At 39.4% G+C, this 18,757-nt stretch overlaps 1 pseudogene; it reads left to right on the top strand.

Annotated features, from left to right (window-relative positions):
• The first annotated feature begins 225 nt into the window (after positions 1–225).
• Positions 226–18,757, top strand: part of LOC131478709 (histone-lysine N-methyltransferase PRDM7-like) — a 102,422-nt pseudogene continuing 83,890 nt past the window's right edge.

Here is an 18,757-nt window from a genome sequence, read left to right as displayed (position 1 = left end):
ATTCTGCATTGTTGAGTGCAGCACTTGGTTAATTATTATTTGTGTCTGAATAGGTACTGGTCATTTCCTCAAGTTTCTGATTATTTTGGATTATTCTCCTACCCGATTTTCATTGTGTTTTCTTTTTGCATTCAACTGGCTGCCATAGATGTGGGGTGTAATTTTTGAGCTGGACTTTGTTTCTTTCAGAATCTAAGTATTGAAGGGGAAAGATGACAGTATAACATGCAGACAGGTTTAACTGAAGGAGAATCATTAGTAAGGGTGAAGCACAAAGGGCAGATTCCAGGAAAAGAAATCTGTCCTAGAGCAGCGGAATACCTGGAATCCACTGCATACAGCAGAAGTGACAAGAGCACAGCAGCACAGCAGAAATCAGATATACATGTGGCAGTCAACAAACAGGTATGCCATCCAAACTCCAGGGATAGTCAAATCATCAGCAGCAGCCACGTTAGAGATGAAATTCACTGGGAGCTTAGGAATTGAACACAGAAAGAGAATGGTCATTGTCTTGATGCGTTTGACTGGATAATGAGCAGTCACAGATGGAAAAGGTCATTTGGTATATTTGGCATGCACCTTACATCGTTTGGTTTCACTTGTTGTTAGTTTATATCATTATTCAGGTGTTTATAAATTTTACCCAACTTTGTCCCAGTGTGTCTTGTGTGATTATCTCTACTACACAGATGACTTGCTCTGTGGAATGTTTCATCCTTATTGTTAAAATTTCTACAAGTGTTCTCTATTTCATGCTATTTGTTTGTATATACAAAGGTATGTAAACATAGCCAAAACTGTGTTTCTTGCCCATTTCTGAATCAATCTCCTATTGAATTTCACTATTTTCATCTCATAGATTCAAAAATCTTTGGAATTTGAGTTTTATCTTTTAGAAGTTGTGGTCAAGACATAAAATGTCATTTTGAGAGAAGAGCACTAGGCTGATAAGATGGGTGCCTATGATGCATACATTCTGCATGAGCATGGTTGGAGTCCTGGCTGCTCTACCTCTGATGCATTTCAAATAAATATTGGTAAGAAAAAATCACTGAAACACCACACTCCGTATCAGTGTTCCTTCAGTATGACACAGCATGAATCATCCAGACAGAAAGCCAATAAGCCTAAATTTAAGTAAATCACGCTATCCAGCAGATGGGCCTCACAGACAGTTTGCATAATATTTGACCTAATATCTACAAACTACACACTTTTCTCATCAGCATTTGGAACCTTTTCAGAATTAGACCACATATCATGCCCCAAATCAAGTATCAGCAAAACTCAAAAGTACTTTATGACACTAACCATTGAAAATCTGCCATGTAAAACTCACCAAAGCTCTCTGTGTACCCAAATGAGTACTGCTTCCCAAGCCTTTGTGCGACCTGAGATATTCTCCACTTAGACCTGGAACTGGGATCAACTCATCTGTAGTTCTGTGCAGCCCCTCCTGGGAGCCACAAGTGTCCCTGTACTGGGTGTAGCATCTGTGTATATGGATTCATAATTGTAGTGTGTCTACCCAAGACTGCTCAGGCCCTGAAACTTTGGACCTTTTCTCACTGTTTCTCCCCAGAGCCACCAAACACAATATGAGTTCTCTACCCTCAGACACACCCAGCCAGCAAATGTTACCGAGGTCCTTGCAGTCTCAGGAGCATCGGCTTCTCCTATAATTAGCATATAGAAAAGACACACACACAAATATGTGTTACTCATGATCATAGGCACATACATACATATGTCATTACAATTTCCTGACACGCACACAGGTGCACATTTCCATGACACCCACATAGTCATGCAAACACCTACATGTAAGTGCACCATACATCTGTTGGTCTTCAACACTGAGGGTATAGAGCCTGGAAACAGCAGGTGGAGGTGCCAGAATATGCCATTTCTTGCAACAATATCAGAGCCAAAGTCAAAGAGAGGCCATCATGCTTCACTGGAGATAAGATTCCTCTCCTAAACCCCAAGGAGTATTTAACAACAGGTTTCTCTCCCACAGTCCGTGAACAGATCCGCCTTTCATATACTCAAAAGAAATACAGGTATACAGCTCCATGAAGTCTTAAGGAAACCTGATCTAGAACCTCTGTCCTAAACAGTAGTAACAGTGGTGGTATGTAACTTGGTCTTCAGGTGTGCATGCAAACAACATTCATTAGCATGAAGAAAACAGGTTGGTGAAAGATGTGTCTAAGGGTCACAAGTCAACATCCGCCAACAATCTCAGCAACACTCCTCTGTTTCTCTAACCCATTTCTCATCATGAAAGTGGAAACGTGCTAAAACATTTTTTCAGTCTGTACACTGTTGGAGAAATTCATCACTCCAATAGCTCAAGACATGTCCGAACTAAAGGCTGCTGTATTGTGTTGGCTGTTAGATGATTTTATCTCTCTTTTACTCTCCTTCTCCACAAACATGCTGCTTCTTCCCACATGTGTTCCCTAGTAAGCTGATGAGTGTAGTCTCAACCACACTCCCTGAAAGCATATGGGTTCTACCTTCTGTGTCCTCTGGTGTGTGATGAAATGTAACTTCTGTGTGAAAACCCACCCACACTCCCTTCAACTTGAGAGCATCTCCCTTGTGAGTCTTTCGGTACCTGGTGAGGTGTAATTTTTGTTGAAGCCTTGCGTACATTATTTGCACTCATTGGGTTTCTTCCTAGTTTGCAAACTCTGGTGACAGATAATAAAGTTTACACATAAGACTCTATCAACCTCAGTGTGATGACCCAAATATCCACAAGAGTCTTTTTTCATCAGGAATATCTAGACAGGGGAAAACAGCATGGTGCTGAGGTGCATTAAGCTTCAGACTGCAGTGCTGCCAGCCTGTATATATGATTGCTGAACTTGTAGCTATGCTGCTTCTGAGCAACCCCCCTGAGAGCACATCTGGGAAAACAGCAGACTATGGCCTTAGTTTGTGGAAGCCACTATGTGGGAAACCTGAAAAAAATTCTTTGGCCCTGACCTAAGTCTGGAGTTAACTGATGGAGAATGTCAAAGCAAACTGAAAGATACACTTAGATTAAAGTGAGAATAGCACTCTTGTAGAATTATAGTATAGGCTGATTTAGTTGCTGGGCTCCATGCAGTAGGTTTGGATAACACAGCAACTTCAAAGATGTGAAGAGAACAGCTCTCTTTTTGGCAGGACCTAGGGTAGCTGCCAGCAGTTTGGCAGGGTCTGGTGGGTGTCTCTCTAACCACCTTGACACAGTTTCATCCCCTTTTTGCACAGACACTCAACCACTGCACTAAGAATTCTGTAATCGAATGAGGCATTACAGTGCAGATCTGCTGTGCAGTGCCAGTTATGCCTTATTTCGCTTGCCTTTGCCTAGCTAATTATTATTAGGAACTTGTAACTGGAATAAAGGTTATAACACATCTTCTAGTTTGACTGTTGCAACCCTATCCATTAAATATTTTGGAGAGTATAAACCAGACAAAATAATCTCTCTCACTTCCTTACACTTACACTTATATAGCGTAAAACTTATTTCAAAGTCAACAAATTGTTAATGAAAGAAAAGCTTTGGCCAAGGTAAGTTACATGGAATACAAATTACTTGAAAGTATGTCACTGAAACATAAGTCCACATAGTACACACCAAAGGGATTTGGTTTAAACGAAGTATTTCAAGATTATTTGTAACAAAATTGTGCAGTTTTAAGACCCTGTTGTCTTGCAAAAGACTGTTTCCTATAGAAAAGATAAAAGTAACATTTTTCTAAATACCTTTACATTGTTTAATTTGAACAGCAAAATGTTCTCATTGCCAGACTGTTTTGATGGCACTGCTCTGTTCTATCTATGTCTTTGTGGAATTGTGGTCCCTTCAGCTTTTTTTTCCCCTCAGATTAGACTTGGCTATTCATTATCTCTTTGTCTTTTCTGAGAAGATTGTTGTTTGGATTTTGATTGGGAATTCTTGAATTGCTTCATTACTTTTAGTAATATATACCTGTTCTTTAAATATTTATATGCATTTTAGTGCACAGTCAGACAAAAAGAGAGGAGAAGAAACAGAGAGGAAGATCGTCCCTCTGCTGATTCACTCTCCAAGTGGCAACAATAGGCAGCGGTGAGCCAACTTAAAGTCTGGAACCAGGATCCTCTTCCTGGTCTCCATCACAGTTGCAGGGTCCCAAGGTTTTGGACCATCCTTGCCTGCTTTTCCAGGCCACAAGCATGGAGCTGGTTGGGAACTAGGATTAAAATCGGTAGCCATAGTGTTTCCTGACATGTGTAAATTGAGGATTTATTTGTTAAACAACCACCCTTCACCCAATATGAACATTTTCATGATGCTGATTATACAAGTCTAGAAACATGGTGAAATTCTCCATGCTTTAATTTCTGTATATCTCTAATTTGGTTTATTTTGATTTGGTTTGATTAGATTTGATTTGATTAAGGTGAGCTAAATTTGTATTCTATAATGTTCATCATAGAATTCTTTTGCCTCAATCCAGCTCCATCTGCTTTCAGAATTCAAGAAGGCTGCATGGGTGATGCACCAAGAGGAATAAAACAGACCACTACAATTCCAGGATCATAATGGATAATGCGGGAAAGCTGCATCCTTTATTTTACACAAGCAATCTCAAGTTTTGACACAGATGTTTGACATCAATGTCAAAAGGGTGTATCCAAGTGTAATTCTGCCATTGGTTTCACCGAAAAACAATAGAAGTTCCTAGTACAAATCTTATGCTATAACTAAATCTTTTATCACAAAGAAAAGGAGAACCTAAAGAACAAGGCAAGAATAAAACCCTAAATACAAGTCCCTTGATTAGCATGAGGTCAATGGAGACAGCCAAGGCAGTAAGCATAATAAAAGGCTCTTTTGCAAGATGTTATCATTGACCTTAACCACCAAGCACACACTGAGTATAAAGCCAACTTCATAGTACCAAATAATGCCCTAAAGGATTCGAATTCTTCATCTGGGTGGTCCAGTGTGTTCATGCAAAGGAAGGTAGAGCTGCATTCAGGTTGTTGTAGAGACATCCACCAGACCCTGCCATAGAGCAGGTAATTGCTTGAGGCCATGCCTGCAATGGATAAATAATCTTCACACCTTTGTCCCCCACATCCACTGCATGTACCCCAGCACTTCCCCTACTCTTATTATTAAATTTGAGCGTGTGGAGTTCTCTGTGAGTGTTTGAATCATGGAGCTCAGTCATTGGAACATGAATGGGCCAAAAGACAACACAAAGAGGAGAGCAACTAGTGTGATTCTGAAAATAAGAGAAAATGGAGGAAATATCTTGTCAGAAATGAAAGATGAAAGAGATTGCAGAAATTGATTAGCAACACATCCCATTTAATGGCCTGAAGTTGAGAGTGAGAGATGGCAGAAATCTGGGCATTTAATTTGTGGATGCAAAGATTAGGAGATGTGTCACTCCATACACCTTGGAGGTGAACTTTAATATCACTGTGAGAGACAATAGAGTCATTATAAGAGAGAGGAGTGACACAAATTGATTTGTAAATACTGTGGCAAGTGGTACCAAATCTAGTTTGGAAGTGTTGAATTTCATTGCCAATGAATGATGGTATAAGCTAACAACAAGTGAAACCAAACTATGTAAGGTGCATGCCAAAGATACCAATGATCCTTTCCATCTTTGGCAGAGAATACCATTTCCCATCTGAGGTTAAGCCATTTTTATCCAGCAGTCAGAGACAAGAGTAGCAACTTTGCACAATTTTGGTAGCTACAGGTGAGTTTCGTAATTTTTAGTCTGACATCTCCAAGCATTGAAATAATTTACATTAGCCTACACAGAAGATGAAATGGCCACTTTGCTTGGAAACTTCATGAATTAACATTGCTGTAACACTCACTGATGCAAACATGCAATAGAGTCTGTGTGAGATGCTAAGAGTAATATTTTAACACATGCACATGGGTATGGCTATGAATTTAAATAACTAGAAATGTTACCACAAAATTCCACATTTAGGATCATCTATGAACAGTGAATAAATGTGCATATATGGTTTTGCTAACTGGAAATTTAATAGCTTCATGTCTCTAGTGGAATATTTCAGTCTGTTTGTCCATTTCAGCTCATGGTGTAAAATCCATGGAACAGAAACATTCTATCACATGAAGTCCCACAAATAGCTGGACTTGATCTACATTACTTTTCCCAGTCTCGCACAGAATCACTGAAACACACATGACATATATATCACAGAATTTGTTGCTTATTCAATATTATTATAAATTAACAGATCTTTTCCAGATTTTATTGATATTGGGAAGCCGGATATACAGAGAGGTGGAGAGACAGAGAGGAAGATCTTCCATCAGATGTTTCACTCCCTTAGTGAACCGCAAAGGGCCTTTACATGCCAATCCAATGCCAGGACCAGGAACCTCTTCCGGGTCTCCCACACGGTGCAGGGTCTCAAAGCTTTGGGCCATCCTCGACTGCTTTACCAGGCTACAAGCAGGGACCTGGATGGGAAGTTTAGCTGCCAGGATTAGAACCGGTGCCCATATGGGATCCTGGGTCTTTCAAGGAGAGGACTTTTGCCACTAGGCCATGCCGCCAGAACTAACACATTTTTTTACTACAAGTTTAACTATGACCTCTGCATCTCCCTTCAAGTCCCATGGCAGAGAACTTCATATCATAAATGCCAGAAATCTGAGCACTTTTACACATCTCCAACAGATCAAATTCTAAATTTAAAGCACTCTGGAGTGCACCAGATTATACTAACATGCATTCTGTCAGAAGAGCTCTAAATATGTTTCATACTGTCAAGGATGGATCTGCATAGAAAACTAATCCAATCCTTATATGTGAGCTTTCATTTAATGCCCCCAGAAAAGATCAAAATCAGTTTCCTCAGGACCAGCATGGTAGTGTAGTGGCCAAACTTCTCATTTTGTATGCTTTGGGATCCATAGAGGTGCCAGTTCTCATCTGAGCAACCCTGTGTCCCATCCTGCTCCCTGCTTGTGGCCTAAGGCAATGCTCAAGGATGGTCCAAGCCTTGAGATCCTGCACTCACTTAGGAGACCTGCAAGAGGATCCTCCTTTTTGGCTTCTGATATTTTCACCTGAGGCAATTGCAGCCACTTGGGAAATGAATCATTGGATTGAACATCTTGCTCTCTGTCTTTCTTCCTCTCTGTATATCTGACATTCCATTAAAAAAAAAAAAAAGCTTGACACTGATGTAACTGAGGGTTCTAAAATTGAGGGATAGGAACAGTCTGAATTGAGCCCAAGAGGAAAGAACTGCGAGGAACACTGTGGGAAATTCCCCACAATCCCCTGGACTGAAACAGGTGGCAGCAAACAGCAGAAAAAAGAACGCAAATTACTGGTATCAGAAAAATGAGAAGGACAAAGAAGAAGCCACGGGCTGCAGAGACTCAAGTGAAATTGGCGAACAAAATTTGGGGAGCAAACCCTGGTGAGTTGTTAACACAGGGAAATGTCCACCCTTAGCAGGAGGCCAAATTAGGTGACCGAAATTCTGGGAGCGAACATAGATGAGTCACCAACACAGGGAAGTGCCCGCCCATAGCAAGAAGAACCTGGGACAAAAACACGGTGAAATTCAATCGAATCTGGGCAGGTTTGGATCCGGGCAGACAGGTCGGAGAGGGCAACAAGGCACACAAACAGAGAACCTGGGTGATCCTGGTAGCTGGAGCTCCCAGCACTGGGTGGTGCCAATCCCAGGACCATGAGAAATTCACAAAAGGGACATTCAAAAGCTACCATAGGGCCTGCTTGAGGCCTGGGGAAAGCAGTTGAAAATGGCACAAAGGTTTAGGACCCTGCACTCACATGAAAGACCCGGAAGAGTTTCATGGTTCCCTAGCCTAAGATCGGCACAGCACTAGACATTGCGGTTCACTTTGGGGTGTGAATCATCCGACAGAATATCTTCCTCTCCATTCCTTCTCCTCTCTGTATACCTGACTTTGTAATATAAATAAATAAATCTTTCCAAGAAAAAAAAAAGCTAACATAAATTCCAGTTTTATAGAGCCCACAAAACACAGACCTAAGTAGGGGGAGGGGAATTCAGATGCCACAAAGAAGAAAAAAGCAATCTAGGTCTACAAGACCTCAGGTCACCCACTAGGTGGCAGTAGAGCTAAAACGATAGAAACCAGCAATGTCAATTATCACATAGACATGTGGTGAGGTCACAAAAAAATAAATGAGTCATGTGATTCTTGTTTTTCACTTTTTGGATGTGGTGTATCACATTTATGGATTTCCGAATGTTGAACCACCCCTGCATTCCAGGGATGAATCCTACTTGATCCGGATGAATGATCTGTCGGATGATTTTTTGAATTCTATAGGCTACGATTTTGTTGAGTATCTTAGCATCAATGTTCATCAAAGAGATAGGTCTGTAGTTTTCTTTCTCTGTAGGATCTCTGTCTGGTTTTGGGATTAAGGTAATGTTGGCTTCATTGAATGAGTTTGGAAGGGTTGCTTCCTTTTCTATTGTTTTGAAGTGTTTGTAGAGGATTGGGGTTAGTTCGGTTCGGAATGTTTTGTAGAATTTTGTAGTGAAGTCATCTGGGCCTTGGGTTTTCTTTGTTGGGAGGTCTTTAATCACTGATTCAATCTCTGCTTCAGTTATGGGTTTGTTCAGGTTGATTGTTGCCTCTGGGCTAAGTTTTGGCAGGTTGTGTGAGTCTAAGAACTTTTCCATTTCTTGGTGGTCTTCTGATTTGTTGGAGTACAGTGCTTTGTAGTAATTTCCATGATAGTATCAATAGACACAGAAAAAGCTTTCGACAAAATCCAGCACAACTTCCTGCTAAAGACCCTAACCAAGGTAGGCATAGATGGAAAAATTCACAATATAATCAAAGCAATATATGAAAAACCCAACGCCAGCATCATACTGAATGGAGAAAAACTAGAACACATCCCACTGAAATCTGGAACAAGACAGGGATGTACACTTTCTCCACTGCTATTCAACATAGTCCCAGAGGTACTCGCTGAGGCCATAAGACAAGAAAAAGAAATCAGAGGAATCCAAATGGGAAATGAAGAAGTTAAGCTCTCACTATACGCAGATGACATGATTCTTTATATGGAAGAGCCAAAAGGCTCAACACAGAGACTACTAGAACTTATACGAGAGTTTGGTGGAGTGGCAGGGTACAAAATTAATGAACAAAAATCAGCAGCCATAGTGTATGCTAATAGCCCCAAGTTGTAAAAAGATCTCACCAGCAAGATACCATTGAAAATAACAGGGAAAAGCATGAAGTATCTGGTAATAAACCTAACCAAAAATGTAGGAGACCTATTTGAGGAAAACTACAAACTACTGAAAAAAAAAATTGAACAAGATCTAGAAAGATGGAGTAACATCCGATGCTCCTGGATAGGTAAAATCAATATCATTAAAATGTCTATATTGCCAAAAGCAATATATACATTCAACGCAATTCCAATCAAATTGCCCAAAACATTCTTCATTGAACTGGAAACAATGATCCAAAGGTTCATCTGGAAACACAAAAAACCACGAATAGCTAGAACCATTCTCAAGAACAGGAAGTTAACAGGGGGAATTACAGTCCCAGACCTCTGGACATACTACAGGGCAGTGGTTATCAAAACAGCCTGGTACTGGCACAAAGATAGAGAGGAAGATCAATGGAGCAGAATAGAAACACCAGAAGGGAACCCACACAGATACAGCCAAATAATCTTTGATAAGAAGACAAATGATAATCCAGGCAAATGGGAAGTTCTTTTCAATAAATGCTGTTGGGACAACTGGTTGACAGCCTGTAGAAATAAAAAGATAGACCCACATCTCTCACCATATACTAAGATCAAATCTAAATGGATAAAAGATCTAAACCTACATCCAGAAACCTTCAAACTTTTGGAAGAAAATTTTGGAAACACACTGCAACACTTAGGGGTAGGCCCTCACTTCCTAAAAAAGACTCCAAAAGCAGTAGAAATTGAGACCAAAATAAATAAATGGGACCTCATCAAACTAAGAAGCTTCTGCACAACAAAGGAAACAATCAATAAAGTAAAAAAGCAACCCATAGAATGGGAGAAGATCTTCGCTCATGACATAGGTGATAGAGGACTAATCTCCAGAGTATACAAAGAATTACAAAACAGCCAAAACACCAAAATAAAAAAGCCACTCAAGAAATGGGCACTGGAAATGGGCAGACATTTCACAAAGGAACAATCCCAAATGGCAAATAAACATATGAAAAAATGCTCAAGCTCCCGGGCAATAAGGGAAATCCAAATTAAAACATCAATGAGATACCACCTAAGACCAGTAAGGGTGGCCCACATGAAAAACACCAACAACACTTGCTGGCGAGGTTGCAGGGAAAAAGGAACCCTACTCCACTGCTGGTGGGGCTGCAGATTGGTACAGCCTCTATGGCAATCAGTATGGAGAATATTCAAACAACTCAAACTCGACATACCGTATGATCCAGCTATAGCACTCCTAGGAATATATCCAGAACACTTGTTTTATGAGAAACCAACATGCACTCCTATGTTCATAGCAGCACAATCAGTAATTGCAAAAACATGGAAACAGCCAAAATGCCCATCAACAGAGGATTGGATAAGAAAGCTATGGTTCATCTACTCCATGGAATACTACTCAGCTATTAAAAAAAAGCACAATGCAGTTCTTTGTGGCCAAATGGGTCAAACTGGAAACCATAATGCTAAGGGAAATGAACCAATCCCAAAAGGTTAGGTACCACATGTTTGCCTTAATTTAATATGATATGATGTTAAGCATATTTTGTTATGTTATGGATATTATGTCATTTGTAATATATAAACTAAAATTGAACTGTGAATGGGGGATCACAGAAAGTGGTTAAGAAATCGCATTTATTTTAACCATGTTGACTGCTCAATATCATGTCACTTCAATCCATAATGATGTTAATTGTTGCAGATGGTATATTAGTGCTTTTATTTGACCAGGAAGATGCTCTGCTGACTCTGCCCTCAGACCAGAGAGGGTCTTCCCAATAAATAGATGGACTTGTCTGGACTATGGGATGTTGGACTCTATGCTTGGCAAATTCTTGCAGGGTGGGAACTTCAACTAAACTTGAACTATGGTTATGCAGTGGGGTGGAGGAACCCACCATGGGGGGAGTGTGAGGGGGAGAATCCCAGATGCTATGTAATTACAACACAATGTAATTAATGAATAAATTAAAAACAATAAAAAAAAAAATAAATGAGTCAGAGGAAGGAGCCAGTGCCACCCCAAAAAGTCACTGAAAGGCCTGGTCAATCGCAGAGATTACAGATGAAGACATTGAAGACCTATCCGAGAAGGAGTTCAGCAATGTAATGATGAAACTCTTCAGAAACAATGAAAAATGATGGGAGGAACGTAAGGAATTCAAAAACCACATAATCACAGAAACAAAATTAGTCAAAAATGCGATCCTTGACCTGAAGCACAAAATTGAGAGTTTACCCAACAGAATTATAGCAGCAGAAGGCAGGGTATCCAAATTGGAAGATTCCCAGAATGAAAGCAGGCAGATTATTAACCAACTAGAGATACAACTGAACAAAACCAACGAGGCAATGCAGGAGATGAATGCCACATCAAGAAGTCAAATATCAGAGCTATAGTCCTTCCAGTAAGAGTAGAAAGAGAGACAGGCATACAATCTGTGCTCGAGAAATTATACAGAATTTCCAAAACACTTGGAACATGAGCCAAGTCCAAATCCAAGAAGGGCAGAGAACATCCCACAGATTTGACCCAAAAAGATCTTTACCCAGATATGTCGTAATCAACCTCCCCACCAACGAATACAAAGAAAGAATCCTGACGTTAGCATGAAGCAAAGGCAAGCTTGCATTTAGAGGCAGGTCCATCAGGATCACTGTTGACTTCTCAGAACAGACACTCCAAGCAAGAAGGGAATGAAATAAAGTCTTTCAAATCCTGAAACAGAACAATTGTCAAATAAGGATAATGTACTCAGTCAAGATCTTATTTGCATTTGAGAATGAAATTACATACTTCCATAGCAAGGAGAAATTAGAAAAATGTGCCAGCACAAAACCAGCTCTACAAAATCTCCTTAGAAATGTGCCTTGGCCAGAGAAAAAGCAAGAAAACCATAAGCAAGGATGGAAAACTGGAAGACATCCCCACTAAAGCCCATGCAAGGAAGGACAATTAGATACCAACAACCTGAAAAACATACGCAATGCAGGACAAAATCGTAATCTCTAAATATTAACCCCAATATGCATAATGGCCTAAATGCATCAGTCAAAAGACATAGATTAACAGATTGGATCATAACAGGACCTAATTATATGCTGCCTACAAGAGACGCATCTAAGCAGAAAAGATGCTAAGAAACTGAAAGTGAAGGGATGGAAAAGATATTTCATGCCAACCGATGAGAAAAAAAGGCTGGAGTTGTGGTCCTAATTTCAGATGATATAGACTTCAACGTGACAAACATCAAAAAGGACACAAACAGGCATTTTATACTGTTGAAAGGAAAGATCCATTAGGAAATGATTATCATCTTTAATATTCATGCTGCAAGTACAGATGCACCCAGCTATGTGAAACAATTACTTATAGATGCAAAAGGAGATAGAGATGAACATGCAATAATCCTGGGAGATCTGAACACCCCATTGACACCAATAGATAGATCAACAAGTCATAAGCTCAACAGACAAGCTACAGAGCTCACACAAACAATAGAACAACTGGACCTAGTAGATATATACAGAACAGTTCATGCTAAGGCCACAGATTATACAATTTTTTCAGCAGTGCATGGCACCTTCTGCAGCATAGACAACATGATAAGACACAAAGCAAGTCTAATTACCTTCAAAAAATCAGAATCATACCCTGTACCTTCTCAGATCATCACAGAATGAAACTGGAAATCAACAATTCAAAATGCCCCAGGAAATACATAAACTCTTGGAGATGGAATAAATGTTATTAAAGGATCAATGGGTTAGAGAAGAAATTAAAGAAGAGATACAAAATTATGGAAATCTTTGAAAACTCAGATACAGCAGCCCAAAACTTGTGGAACACCGCCAAACAGTGTTGTAGTAAGCTTATTGCAATTGGTGCTCATGTCAAGGCCCAAGAAAGACATCAAATGCAGGAATTAAGCACACACCTCCCAGAATTGGAAATACAGCAGCAAAACGACCCCACAAACAACAGCAAATAAGAAATTTTCAAAGGAAGGGAAGAAATTAATCAAATAGAAATAAAAAACTATACACAAAATCCATGAATCAAAAAGCTGGTTTGTTGAGAAGATAAATAAAATAGACACCCCACTGGCCTGACTTACAAAGAAAAAGCACGAGAAAGCAAGAATTAGCAGCATCAAAGATGAAAAAGGCAATATAACAACAAACAATGCAACCAATAAGAAAATATTTAGAAATCACTACAAAGAACTATACTCCAACGAATCAGAAAACCACCAGGAAATGGAAAGGTTCCCAGATTCCCACCACTTACCAATATGAACCTGAGAGGCTACAGAAGATCTGAATAAACCCATAACTGAAGCAGAGAGAGAATCAGTGATTAAATCTACTAACAAAGAAAAGCCCTCGTCCAGATGGCTTCACCGTAGACCTCTACAAAACATTGCAACCAGAACTAACCCCAATCCTCTACAAGCTCTTCAAAACAATAAAAAAGGAAGCAACCCTGACAAACTCAATCTATGAAGCCAACATCACTTTAATCCCAAAACCAGATAGAGAATTAACACAAAAGGAAAGCTACAGACCAATCTCCCTGATCAACACTGATGCTCACATTCTCATCAAAATCCTAGCCAATAGAATTCAAAAGCACATCGGACAGATCATGCATCCAGACCAGGGAGGTTTCATCCTGGGAATGAAGGGATGGTTCAACATAAAGAAATCCATAAATGTGATACACCACATCCAAAAACTGAAGAACAAAAACCATATAATAGTATCAATAGATACAGAAGAAAAAGCCTTCAACAAAATTCAACATCACTGCATGTTCAAAACTCTAGGCAGGGTAAGCATAGAAGAAGCTATCCACAACATAATCAAAGTAATATATGAAAAAACCAATGCCAGCATCATACTGAATGGAGAAAAACTGGATCCTTTCCCAATGAGATCTGGAACAAGACAAGGATGTCCACTATCACCACTGCTATTCAACATAGTCCTAGAGGTACTCGCAGAGGCCATAAGACAAGACAAAGAAATCAAAGGAATCCAAATTGGACGTTCAAATGGGAAAGGAAGAATTCAAGCTTTCACCGTTTGCAGGTGACATGATCCTCTACATAGAAGAACCAAGAGACTCAATACAGAAACTCCTAGAACTTCTGCAAGAATTTGGTTAAGTGGCAGAGTACAAAATTAATGAACAAAAATCAACAGCCATAGTGTATATAAACAACCCCAAAATGGAAGAAGATCTAACCAGCAAGATACCATTCAAAATAACAGAGAAAATTATGAATCATCCAGGGATAAATCTAACCAAAAATGTGGCAGACCTTTATGAAGAAAATTATGAAATGCTTAAAAAAGAAATTGAGCAAGACGTCCAAAGATAAATCACCTCCCATGCTCCTGGAAGAGCAAAATCAATATCTTTAAAATGCTTATAATACCAAAAGCAATATATACATTCAATGCAATCCCAATCAAAGTACCCAAACATTCTTCATTGAACTGGATAAAAATGATACAAAGGTTCACCTGGAAACAGAAAAATCCATGAATAGCTAGAACCATTCTGAAAAATAGGAACTTAACAGGGGGAATCTCAGTCAGGGGCCTCTGGACATACTATAGGGCAGTGATTATCAAAACAGTCTGGTACTGGCACAAACATAGAGAGGAGGATCAATGGTACAGAATAGAAACACCATAAGGGAACCCACACAGATACAGCCAAGTAATCTTTGATAAGAAGACAGAGGACAATTCAAACAAATGGGAAGGTCTCTTCAATAAATTTTGTTGGAACAACTGGATGATAGCCTGTTAGGAGCCAGAGACTTATGGGCCTTGGACTTGGCCTACCTGTTTCACTACAGCTGCTTAGTTCCTTCACTGCTTCAGTGAAGATAATTACTTCCAGGACACCCCTCTCTTTTTCTCCCTCCCCTAGAGAAGAAGGTATATATACGAGAAGTAACAATATAGTAGAGGTACAGTTGTCCGTGTGTTTCTTGGTCCAGCAGCCAGGGGCTACCAGCCCAGCATACCCAATCCACCCTAAGGGTTTTTGCGTTGCGTTCTGCAGGTTGGGACAATGGCCTGTAGAAACTAGAAGATAGACCCACATTTTTAACCATGCAACAAGTTCAAATCTAAATGCATAGAAGACTTAAACCCACACCCAGAAATCTTCGAACTTTTGGAAGAAAATGTTGGAAACAGATTGCAAGATTTAGATGTAGGCCCTGACTTCCTAAAAAGGACAGCAAAAGCACTAGCAGTCAAGGCCAAAGAAAACAAACGGGACTTCAAAAAAACTAAGAAGCTTCTGTGCAGCAAGGGAAACAATCAACAAAGTAAAAAGCAACCCACAGAATGGGAGATCTTTGCACACTACATAGGGGATAGGGGGCTGATCTCCAGAATATACAAGGATCTCCAGAATAACCAAAACATCAAAACAAGCAAACCACTCAAGAAATGGGCAGATGTTTCACAAAGGAACAACCCAAATGGTAACCAAACAAACATATGAAAAAATGCTCATGTTCCTTGGCAATAAGGGAAATCCAAATTAAGGCAACAATGTGGTACCACCTAACACCAGTAAGGATGGCACACATACAAAAACACCAACTGCATTTGCTCCCAAAGATGTGGGGAAAAGGGAGCCCTACTCCACTGCTGGTGGAACTGCCAACTTGTAAAACCTCTATGGAAATCAGTATGGAGAACACTCAAATAACTGAAAACCTGCATACCATATGATCTACTAATAGCACTCCAAGGAATATAACCCAAACACTTGCTACACAAGAAACCAACATGCATCCCTATGTTTATAGCAGCACAAAAATAATTACAAAAACGTGGAAGCAATCAAAATGCTCATCAACAGAAGACTGGATAAGAAAGCTATGGCTCATTGACTCCATCGAATACTACTTAACTATTAAAAAAACCGAAATGCTGTTTTTTTTGTGGCCAAATAGGTCCAACTGGAAACCATTACGCTAAGGGAAATGAGCCAATCCCAAAAGGTTAAATACCACATGTTTGCCTTACTATAAGAATGCCAATCCAGAAAATGGTACCCCTGTATTATAATATTATTATTAGTTTTTAAATTGTGCTGTTTTGGCTTCATCTCTTGATTTTTTTTAAGATTCATTTATTTTTATTGCAAAGTCAGATATACAGAGAAGAGGAGAGACAGAGAGGAAGATCCTCTGTCTGATGATTCACTTTCCAAATAGGCCCAATAGCCAGTGCTGCGCTGATCCAAAGCCGGGAACCAGGGACCTCTTGCTTGTCTCCCACATGGGTGTAGGGTCCCAAAGTTTTGGGCCATCCTCAACTGCTTTCCCAGGCCACAAGCAGGAGTTTGGATGGAAAGTAGAGTGGCCAGAATTAGAATAGGTGCCCATATGGGATCCTGGGGCATTCAAGGTAAGGACATTAGCCACCAGGCCATGCCACCATTACGTATAATAGTATTTTAACTTCAAACAGTCTGTGTATCTAATGCATTATGATATTGTGATGTATCAAGGTTCATACAATTAATGTAAATCAGACTGCTTATGTTCTACATCAAAGAATTATAAAATCAAATATACTTTTAAGACCCTAAGCTACTCGGAAATGGGGTGGAAGAACAGGGAAATCTTCCATCTCCTTAGAATGTGTGAAGAAGGCAGAAAGTATAACCTATCAGAAACATAGCAGGTCATTCATAGACAATAGACTCAAATCAGCATTAAGCCATCGTTAAATTATAAAGACATACAGGGGAATCAAGAGCAATACTGACAACCTCTTATCAGGAGGTCATATGCACAGAGCAGGGGGGGACCCCAGAGTGGAGCAGGTGGACAAGAGGAGGCTTGTATCCCAACCCTGAAGACTCGGATTCTCACCAAGGCCTCTCAGTATGGGCACCAAGGACTACATCCCAACAGACTAGGAACACATGGGGCATTGGAGTGCCTTCCGAGGCTGAGAACTCCAAGGTCACTCAGCCCCATCTGGATCTATCACATGGATGGAACAGACCAAATTCCTTCCACAACAGACCCAAGGTTATTGGAAAAACAGGACCCAAGGAGTCCTGAGAGATTTGCAGAAACAGAAGAACAGTAAAGTTCCTTCAGGACTAGGGAGAAGAGCTTCTTCTGGTCCTTACTTAGTTCCAACTTTGGATCCCCACCCTCTCTTGCAATGACCTTCAGGATTGCCCTGGAGCCTCACACCACAAAATTCAATCAATCAATCAATCAATCAGTCAATCAATCAATCAATCAATCAATCAATCAAATAGAATAGAGAGTCAGAAAAATACAAGGAAAGCTTAGAACCAAACATGAAATGATCAGCGTGAATCCACATATACCTTACTATATGGGACGCAAAGATTACTTACTCCTCACTAGGGTATGGATGATTTCTCTGCACACCCCTACTAAAACAGTTCTACACCTCAATTGTAAAGAAAGGCCTGATTAGAATTATAAGTCAGTTTAAACCTTTCCTAAAATTTAACTAAAATTTTTGCTTCAGTAAAATTATGCATCAACACAACAAACAACTAAATTATAAAATGAAAACAGATACGAGGCAGCTGAATAGTAGCCTATAGACACTTTTTTTGCAGTTAGGAATGAGGCATGATTATTTTGCTTCAACTTTACAATGGACAAGTGGGTGCTTCCAAATATAAATCTGCAAATTATTTCATCTTTAGGCAAGGTATTATCCATTCTGACGCTGTAGCCTAGAATTTATCAGTAATACACTCATATTGCAAAGCTTTTCTTTTTTTTAAATAAAGCAAACATTTATTAAATTGTGATAAAAACATCCCATCAAATTACAAAACCTGAGTAAGAAAAACAAACAAAACATGCTTAACTGTAGTTGACATTCAAATAAAAGTTGCATTCCCAAAATATTACACAGTAATTAGAAAATATCAGCCAAAGTAATATTAGGATACTTTTACATGCGGTCTCAAAAAATTTGAACAGAAGAAAATTTTAACAAAGGTAAATTTTACAGTGAAACATAACAGTAGATTAAGGATCTTAACATGTTTATTTTACTGCTATTTGACACTATGATACAAAAATAAGAGGGTTTACTTGACATTTTTAATAAATATCTCATGGGCTGTTGAGTGCCTTACTGGTGAAAAGATTTAACTGGCTAATCTCATTAATCCATTTTATACATTTAGTAAGCATCAACTCTGCCCTACATAACTCTTAATGCAATTCACAGCACACAAATGGTTATCATATTAAATACATAATCAACTCGGACTTCTGAACAACGAGGAAATTAGTAAACCATCAAATGGACTGCTTACCATACACTTTCCTCATAACTAAATAACACACAAAAAAACAAAATAATATTTGTCATCACTCTAAACTATTGCCAGCAACTGA

Source organism: Ochotona princeps, chromosome Y (genome assembly GCF_030435755.1).
Source record: "Ochotona princeps isolate mOchPri1 chromosome Y, mOchPri1.hap1, whole genome shotgun sequence".
NCBI lineage: Eukaryota > Metazoa > Chordata > Mammalia > Lagomorpha > Ochotonidae > Ochotona > Ochotona princeps.
Note: the sequence above shows the minus strand (reverse complement) of the source record. Positions and strands in the feature narration are given on the sequence as shown.